Source organism: Dipodomys ordii, unplaced genomic scaffold, assembly GCF_000151885.1.
Source record: "Dipodomys ordii isolate 6190 unplaced genomic scaffold, Dord_2.0 Scaffold68, whole genome shotgun sequence".
In the NCBI taxonomy this organism is placed as follows: Eukaryota; Metazoa; Chordata; class Mammalia; order Rodentia; family Heteromyidae; genus Dipodomys; species Dipodomys ordii.
Genome location: NW_012267284.1, coordinates 6,690,061 through 6,691,455, shown reverse-complemented (window position 1 = coordinate 6,691,455; position 1,395 = coordinate 6,690,061).

Sequence of the window (1,395 nt, the reverse complement as noted above, 5' to 3'; positions counted from 1 at the left end):
AGTCTCACAGTCTCTCCTGCCCGGGCTGGCTTTGAACCGCGATCCTCAGATCTCAGCCTCCTGAGTAGCTAGGATTACAGGCGTGAGCCACCGGCGCCCGGCTAGTTAATAATTCTTTTGTGCCAGTATTGGAGCTTGAGCCGGGGCCTTGAGTTTCCTTGGCTTGCTTGCTCATGTAAGCCATACCTCCAGTCTGGCTTTTTGCTGGTAAATTGGAGATGGCGTCTCCAAGAGTTGTCTGCCGTGTCTGGTTTTGAAGGCCAATCCACAAGATCTCAGCCTCCTGAGAAGAGCTAGAATTACAGCCATTAAGGCACTGGGGCTGGTTGCCCCCTCCCCCCCTTTTCTGGTCTGCATGATGTACAAACTTGAAAAGCACTACTTCCCCTAAAGGGAATGTAAGTTTGCTTAACCACAAAGCGAATGGAGGTTGGTAAGAGCCTCTTAACTATAAAGATCATGCACATCCTGCTGGTGCCTTAGAGGCTGCTTGGGAACCGCTGGCGAGCTGTCCCTTCCTGTGTACAATTAACTCTTCAAACTCCCATTTGACCTGATGCTCACTTCTGACTATCTAAAATGCTATTTCCCAGTGGAGTGCTTCACATCTTCGCAATCACATCTGTTTTTCCCCATAACCAAATCCAGGGTTAGACTCATCGCACTCTGGTCCTAAGCGGCTGAAAAACGAGCATCCCCCAAATACTCAAAAGGAGGTTCCACACGGGCCTCTAGGACCCTAGTACCCTGGATTCCCTTGCAGGCCGGGGTGGGGGTGGGGGGGTGGGGGGGAGTGTCACTGGGTGTTGGCTCCCCAAACACCGACAACTTTTTTCAGTCTTCTTTCCCAAAACCTTCCCGACGCTTCCAGCCATCCGCCGCCACGTCTTCTCCAGAAAAGTCCTGAGCGCAGTGTTTGGGGACCGTTGGCAGTGGTAGGTTTTCTCTGGTGGCTCCCCAGCTGGTCCACCGCTCGGGTCAGCGATTCTCCACAGACCCCAGAGCTCCGCCTCCAGAAAGGCCGCCTCTTTCTCCACAGCCGTACGCATGCGCGCTACGCAGAGCGTGTTTCTATCGGCCGCTCTAGGATGGCGGAGGTCTAGCAACTCGCTGATCAAGAGAAGAAAGCATCCCATTCGCACGCCTCCGCTGGCCCGGACCAATCAACGATCTCAGAGCAGTTACGTAATATTCAGACCCCTCCCCGCCTGCAAAGCTCTGGATTTTCCCACTGGGAAGAACCAGAGAGACACCTTGGACCATGGCAATGACTAGATTTCTCTAGATCGGGTGCAGAACCTCTAGGGGTGGGCGGTAAGGCAGTGGTATATGTGCTGTCACTTCAACATAAAAATAAGAAAAACAGATGCTTTTTCTTTCTTTCTTTTTTTTTTT